The following is a 7,126-nucleotide window of genomic DNA, read 5'->3' on the forward strand; positions in this document are numbered from 1 at the left end:
TCTGGATCCCAGGGCTTTGCACATAAGCAGGTGAGTGTTCTTCCACTGAGCTATGTCCCTGGATCCATACATACCATTTTATACTACTGATTCCAAACTTCCAGTTTTGGGTTCCTGGACCCCTTGCCAAAAAGGAGAAACACAACACAACAAAACAAACACTAAGGCGAAGAAGCTTTGGTAATGTTTTAGGTGGAGCACTGCCCCTCTCTTCCACTCTTTCCCGTGGTGCTCTAAATGAGTCAATTTTTTCACAGGCAGGGAGGCGTCCAGAAGTTCTGTTCCTCCAGCTTGTGGCAGGGAATCTGAGGGGCACAATGCCGTGGGCTGCCCCCCACCCTGGCAGGCTTGTTGCTCCTAAGTGGTGATCACGGCCTTGCCCACTGACAAGGTGCCCACCCACGTATTAATTTGATGGCTGTCGTCCACAGGGCCAGACAGCTGGCTGATAACAAAACTGCATTTTGCCTGCTCTGCTGTTCCTGGTTTGTGTCACTGTTAGATCTGTATATATGTGGGAGTTTTAGGAGGGTGGCGGTTCCTCCGTGGGTGTAAGATACTGGTATTTTCAGATTGGTAGGACGCAGGATGTCTCAGCGCACCGCCGATTTAGAATGTATGCTGGACAGCCTAGAACTTGGACTTTGGGAAAGTGCTTCAAATTCCTCTGGAATTTTTCTCTTTCCAACTTTGCCTGAGTACAGTTCTTAGCATCACTCCTCCCTAGCTGGATACCAGAAGCTAACAGGTGATGTGTCTTGGACTAAAGTTTCTTTTTGTTTTGTTTTGTTTGAGACAGGGTCTCACTACGTAGTTGAGACTGACCTGGAACTATGTAGCCCAGGCTGGTCTCGAACTCACAGCGATCCTCCTGCCTCAGCCTCCCGAGTGCTGGGATTACAGGCGTGCACCACCACGCCTGGCTGGACTAAGGTTTCTAAGAAAAGCAGGAAGACAAAGGAGGCACACTCACAGCGATCCTCCTGCCTCAGCCTCCCGAGTGCTGGGATTACAGGCGTGCGCCACCACGCCTGGCTGGACTAAGGTTTCTAAGAAAAGCAGGAAGACAAAGGAGGCACGCGTGGGTTAGAATGAGTGGACTGGACAGCAGCAAAAGCACCCTGCTTATTCTCTCGGTCAGGCATCACAAGACTGGAAGCTACCTATTGCCCTATTGTTTCCACTGTAGTCCCAGGCAGCCTTACACTGTGACACCACCTGCTGGACGCCAAGGAGAACAACAACCCTGCCCCGGCTTTCTCTCTAGAATTATGGTAGTTTAGAGGCTAAAACTTCACCAATACTCCATCTTTGTCTCTGCCTCTTAGAATCTGATGAGACTATAGTTTTCTCCTTGGAAGCACTGGGTACAATTTTCCCTATATGGTGTCCTTTCCCTATCAAAGAAAAAGAAAATCAGACTAAAGAGCCTCACTTCCTTGCTTCACTTTCCGCAGGGTAAAAACTATTCTACTCATGAAAACAAACTTAGACTCAAACCATCTTTCCTACTCTCGCAACACAGATCATCCATCCTGAGCTGGGCATGGAACCCAGGGCCTTATAATGTGCTAGCCAAGCACTCTAACACTGAGCTACTGCCCCAGCTCCACACAGCTTACTTCTGGGTTTTTTTTTTTTTTTTTTTTTGGTACCGGGGATTGAACTCGGGTCCCTGCGCTTGCAAGGCAGGCCACGGAACCGCTGAGCTAAATCCCCAGCCCCACACAGCTTACTCTGACACCAGAGAGTGTGTGTGTGGCTTCCCTACACACCACACACAACAGCTGGCTGTTCTCCAATTCAGTTCTGACACTATCGGAGGTAGTATCTGATCCCACAGGTTGAGGGCGGTCTCTGAAGACGGCCATCGTACTCCTCCTTCAGCTGCTAATCACAAACCTTGGTACTTCTAACCACAGAGGCTATAAATGAGGGTTTTATAACCCCCACCTTGGGGTTCACTAGTGCTCCTGAGTGGCTCACAGAGCTCAGAGAAACACTACCTCATGCTTCCTGGTTTATTGTAATGAGTATTACAAGGGATGCTGTTGAGGCAATGCATAGGGCGAGGCATACAGTAGTGGCAGTTTCCAAGCTCTCTCAGGGCACCACCTCCAGAAACCTCCTTTTAACTATGTGGGAGCTCTCTGAACCCTGTCCTTGCTTTTTTTTTTAATGGATACTTCTAATACTAATAGACCGGCTGAGGAAAACAGGAAAAGTCTGTCTGCTTCAGCAGTCTTCTTGGCCTCTCTGCATCATCCTTCCCTCCAGGGTGTGGGACAGGAACTTCAGGAAGGAGGAGGTTTCTTCCCACCTACTATGACACGGGAGTTCAGACAGTTTATTTCCAGCTCCAAGACAGAAGAAGGTGGGGAAAGATTTGATGTTTTACGACCTGCCAATAGAGAAGAAAAACTGTAGTTTTTATGTCTGGCCTCGGGGAGGAAGTTCTGAGCTGGGAACCACAGATGAAAAATACAAATGATATATATATATCTCCACCACCAGTTATAGGAGGGTATACAATATAAACCCTCCCATAACCTTAGACAAAAAGCAGCACATAGGTGGGGTCAGAACATAGGATCCACTAGTCTTAGGGAAGGGAGAAAGAAGTTCTACGTAAAGAATTGCCTTTGTGCATCTCTCAGTCCCCTACACTGGGGGTAACCTCTACTGTTTCCCTCTCTCTTCCCCCATGGTACTTTTCTGCCCCTGGTACCAGGGATCGAACTCAGCACCTTGTGCTTGCGAGGCAGGCACGGCACCACTGAGTTAAATCTCTGGCCCCACGGTACTGGGGTTTGAACCCAAGGCCCTTGCACTGAGTTATAGCCCCAGTCAAGACAGGGTCTAAGTAGTTTAAGCTGCCCAGGCTGGGCTCAAACTTGTGATACTTGTGCCTCAGCCTCCCAGTCTTGGAATTACAGGAATGCAACGCCATGCCGGACTCCTGCTCTTTTCATATCGACCAGCAGTTCTCCTCTTCCCTTGCCCACTAGAAAGATAATGCTACTAGAACCCATAAACAATTCTTCAGTCCACGTTGAACCAGATGGGCCAGATATTCCCTAAAGTGTTTGTTCAGAAGTAAACCTAATTTATTAGTTAGTGACATCTCTCCAATCCTGTATTAGTAAGATGTGAACAATGTTAATAACATCTTCAAAACTGACCAGGTTGAACAATACCAATTCATGGAGTTTACTGGGTCACATATTTATTATTTTTTTGAGACTGGGTCTTGGTATGCAGATCAGGCTGGCCTTGAGCTCACTATATACCCAAGGTTGGCCTCAGATTCAAAGAAATTCTCCTGCCTCAGCCTCCCAAGTGCTGGGATTATAGGTGTGTGCCACCATGCCAAGCTGGGAAAATAATTTATACCAGATCCAGAAATCTACTCTCCTTCCCCAGATAACATCATAATCTATAATGGGTTAATGTGGGCCAAAAAGCAGTCCTTTTTCTTTTTTGGATGCCATGAAGTAGGCCTTTTAAATGTCTTTCAAATTTAAGTTTTATTTTATTCGAGGAAAAAAAATTTTTTTTTTTTTTGGTACCAGGGATCAAATTCAGGACCTTGTGCTTGCAAGGCAGGTGGCAGAACCACTGACCCAAATCCCTGGCCCCTTAAGAAATTTTTTATTAAGAATCTAGCACACAGCTGGGCATGGTGGCGCACACCTGTAATCCCAGCACTCGGGAGGCTGAGGCAGGAGGATCGCTGTGAGTTTGAGACCAGCCTGGGCTACATAGTGAGTTCCAGGTCAGTCTCAATTACATAGTGAGACCCTGTCTAACCCCCCGCCCAAAAAAAGAATCTAGTATGTGCTGGGCATAGTCCAGGTACTGGGATGAGTGGTCTAGAAGACAGGAGGTATTGGCGATCATTCAAATAGGAAAGTCAGATAATAAAAGAACAAGTAAATAAATGAACAAGGTTACTTCTGATAACTCTATGGAGAAAGTCAGAAGATAATGCCATACATTGGGATGAAGAAGAGGGAGGCTGAATTTAATGGGAAGGTCTGGTTCTGTGATAACATTTCAGCTGACAAGGTTGATGAGGAAAGAGCCTTAAGAGTGCACCAGGCCAAGGGTCTAGCATGTTCAAAGGTCCTGAGGCAGAAGTAAGTTAGAAGAATGAGAACAGTGGTTCTCAAATTTCAAAAGAAATCATCAGAATTGCCTGATGGGCTGCAAAGTTTTGTTTTAAAAGGAAAGGGTCAATAAGGAATTAAGACAATGTTGATGCTGATCTTGAATCAGATGTACTTCATGTCATTTATGTATTTTTCAATTTGTTCATTGCAGCTAAAATGTAGTGTTCGCTGTTAAAACTGAAAAACCTTAATGTCAGGTGTTCTACCTTTAGATGATCTTTATTGTTTGTTTTGGGTCTCACAATATAATTCGGGCTGGCTGGCGTGAACTCCTGGCATCCTCCTGTTTTAGCCTCCCTAAGTGTTGGAATTAAAGGTGTGCCCCACCACGCCTGGCTCCTGTAGATGATGAGTACTGCGCCTTTGCTATCCTGTCACTGAGCAGTACTGTGACATACTCGACTTTGGGACTAGATTCAAGATTCAAATAGTGTAATTATTATCCTTGTAAATTCCTAAAAGGCTCTTTAATTAAAGTAATATGTGGTTTTACGAATTTTATTGTGCATGGGAGGAAATATGAGGTATACTGTGAACTATAAATTCGTATGTGCTGTTTCTACATATTCTTTTTCAAGAAACCTGGACCAAAGCCCAGGAATCTGCATTTTAAAATAAGCCTTCAAAGTAATTCTGATGTAGGTGATAGATAGTTGGACTATGTGTTGAGAAACACAGTCTTTGACTATAAATGGCCTGAGGGTAGGGCTGTAACTAAAACAAATCTTCATGTGTACATCATATTTAATTTGGCTCCATTTAGCAATAGATATGTAACACATTGGGGTTTGTATCACTTTTGACTGAGAACTAGACCCTGCTATTTCAGTTTTTTTCCTACATCAAGGAGGGGCAGCCCTGGAGCCCTGTCTATTAGAAAAGCAACCGAGTTATGTGTTAAGTGGCTTTTTGGTTTCCCCTAACCTGAAACCTGTGTGAAGGTTTGGTGAAGGCTGCACGATCTGACTATTGGGCCCTGGTGATTTGCAGTCTGAAGACTGGGAAGAAGCTGTTAATTTCCTCACTTTTTCAAATTCACAATGCAGGGGTGGGGGTGGGGTGGAAAGAGTCCAGGGACCAAACTGGAGTAGGTAAGCAAGCTTTGAGGCAAAATAAGCAGGCACATTAACTTAGTGGGGAGAGTTGGAGGCCTGTGCATGGCCCCTGAGCACTTGCAGCACTCTGTGGGGCCAGCACCAGCCGCTGCCTGGTGTCTCCTATCTTGAGAGAACAACAGAAATCAGTCTGGCAAAATGACCCTCAGTAACATCTGAAGGCTTGTCTGGAAATAGTGTTCTGAAAAGTATTTTATATCAGAGAAGCAGGAGAATGAAAGTCTTGAAAGGAAAAAAATAGGCCAAAAAAAAACACAAAAAACAAAAAAACCCCAAAAAACCCAAACACATTGAGCATCTCAAATAGCCCAAAGGAGGCTTTAGGGACCTAGCAGAAAGCCCTGTTTAATCTCTGGCCCAACTATCATAGCCTGGAGGGTGCTTTCACTGTGCTTCTTCTTGAGGCTGTGAGCTCCAAGAATCAGTGATGGTTCTTTGAAAAATCTCCCCCCTCCAAGAACAGATTAACCAAAATGTCAAATTGAGAAATTAGGGAACATGGAAGTTGCTGCGTGTGTTAAAAAAGACTATTTGGTTCAATGTGGTGAGGACAAAACCTCTCACTTTCTAGGTTAGTTTCTCTGCCCACTGCCTCTCTTACCTCACCTGGACATCTCAGAGAATATTTTAAAGTTGACAAGAAAATTCTACAGAATGAGCAAAAGCTCCAGAAATGGTTGCATAACTCCCTACTTTAAAATACTTTTTTTCACTGGGCCTGGTGACACTCGCCTGTAATCTCAGCACTCGGGACGCTCAGGCAGGAGAATTTGTCTGAGTTCGTTAATTCAAGACCAGCCTGGCTTACACAGCGAGACTCTGTCTCAAAAATAAAACAAAGAAATATTTTTTCAGTTGTATAACTAAAACAACCAGAACTGTAGAGTTGGAATATTATCTGGTTCTAGTACCTGTCTTCACAGAAGAGAGGATTCAGGCACAGAAAATTTAACTGACATTTCCAAGGCCCTTAGGCTAGTCTTAGATTGAAGATTAAATCTGTACTGCCTCCTACTTCATTGTTACCTTTTAACTGCTTTCATATCTTTTTTTTGTTTTTGTTTTTTGGACACAGGGTCTCACTATGTTATTGAGACTGACCTGGAACTCACTGTGTAGCCCAGGCTGGTCTGGAACTCATAGCAATCCTCCTGCCTCAGCCTCCCAAGTGCTGGGACTACAGGTGTGCACCACCACAACTGTCCCCCTCCACCTTTTTTCCTTGAGTCAGGGTCTCACTATGTAGCCCAGGCTGGCCTTGAACTTGTGATCCTCCTTCCTCTGCCTCGAAAGTGTTGTGACTACAGGCATGCATCATCATGCCAGCATTTTTCTCAAGTAGTTTTTGCTTGCACAGTTTGTATTCAAGTACTATGGTGACAAAGTAATTTTCTTTTTTGGGGGAGTGGGGTTGGTATATGGTACCTTGACCTCTGAGCTTGAAAATAATCAATTTCCTTAAAAACAAAACAAAAGCAAAAACAAAAATGACTGGATGCAGGGGCACATTCCTGCTGCAATCCCAGCAACCCAGGAGGATGATGCAGGAGGATCCTGTTTGAGGCCAGCCTGGGCAATTTGGCTGGGCATGGAGCTCAGTGAGAAGACTGGGTTCAATCTCCAGTAACTCACTCTCTCTCTTTGAATCTTGCTAGAAAACTTTCAAAAACCCCAACATGCTATAGAGCAAATTCTCAAAGTTCCAGGTGATTACCCAGTTTCCTTTTTCCCTTGTCAGCTGATCACACTCAGACACTTACACCTGTCAGTAGCTCTATAAAAAACCTTGACACTGTATCTTCTGGGACTGTAGTATGGTGCTTTTTTTTTTTTTTTTTT

Source organism: Fukomys damarensis, unplaced genomic scaffold, assembly GCF_012274545.1.
Source record: "Fukomys damarensis isolate Sample0158 unplaced genomic scaffold, DMR_v1.0_HiC HiC_scaffold_15, whole genome shotgun sequence".
Lineage (NCBI taxonomy): Eukaryota > Metazoa > Chordata > Mammalia > Rodentia > Bathyergidae > Fukomys > Fukomys damarensis.